Below are 1,085 nucleotides of genomic sequence, written 5' to 3'. Positions count from 1 at the left end.
AGGACCCTAAAGCTCCTGACACCTCTCACTTTTTAATCTTTCCGTGAGACCCAGGCAGAGACTCACACCTTCTAGACAGCAGCTTACACCTGGTTCCTTTTTCAGATCGATGGGTTTGAGATCAAAGAGCAGGAAAAAAATTTTTTGGCACTCCACCCCCCCAGCCAACGGCAGCAAATAAGCTGTGCCGTAATTGTACCCTTCTCTCTAGAGGTAATTATTGTTTCAATGCAGAGAACAAGAGAAGCAGAAAGCATAAACCACGGTGACATGTTTGAAGAGTTAGAATGTGAATTCAGTTACGGTGTGTCATTGCTAACTACTGTTATTTGTGTTTTGTTTTTCTTTTGTGTGTGTGTCAGTGTTTATCTTAATATAAAGCAGAGGCTGGTGCGGAACTCTCAAGCCTTCTGCCTCAGTTTCCCCTGTGCTGGATTTACAGCACAGCTTTTGTTATTTCTTTTCTGTATACTTTTCACCTGGATTCTGAAGATATTTCTAGAACCAGTTTTGTCACTATAGTAGAATAGAGTAGAAATATAGTCATTGGTTTCTTTTTTTTTTTAATATTTTCTTTATGTGATTGTGTGTGTGCCTGAGTGTGTGCACACCACATGTGTGCAGAGGCCCACAGGAGTCAGGAGAAACCTCAAATTCCCTGGAACTGGAGTTCTGAGAGGTTGTGAGCCATCTAGTATGGGTGCTGGGAACCCGGGTTGTCTGCAAGTGCCCTTAACCACTGAGCAATCCTCCCAGACCCTATAATTGAATTTTAGTCATATACTATGCAATTGTCTTATGATATACAAGATACAGAATTGAAGGTATAGCTTATTGCTACAGTACTTGACTAGCATATGAAAGGCTATGGGTTCAATCCCTAGCACTGTAAAACACACACACACACACACACACACAAAACAATGTATACAATGCATTGGGTTTTAGTACATTCAGAAGTAACCATTTACTCAGTTACCTGCATCATCATTATCTAGTTCCAGAACATTTTTTTTTCTTTTTTAATATTTTTATTAGGTATTTTCCTCATTTACATTTCCAATGCTATCCCAAAAGTCCCCTAT

The sequence above is a fragment of the Mus caroli genome, chromosome 3, assembly GCF_900094665.2.
Source record: "Mus caroli chromosome 3, CAROLI_EIJ_v1.1, whole genome shotgun sequence".
In the NCBI taxonomy this organism is placed as follows: domain Eukaryota; kingdom Metazoa; phylum Chordata; class Mammalia; order Rodentia; family Muridae; genus Mus; species Mus caroli.
This window is presented reverse-complemented; position numbering follows the sequence as displayed.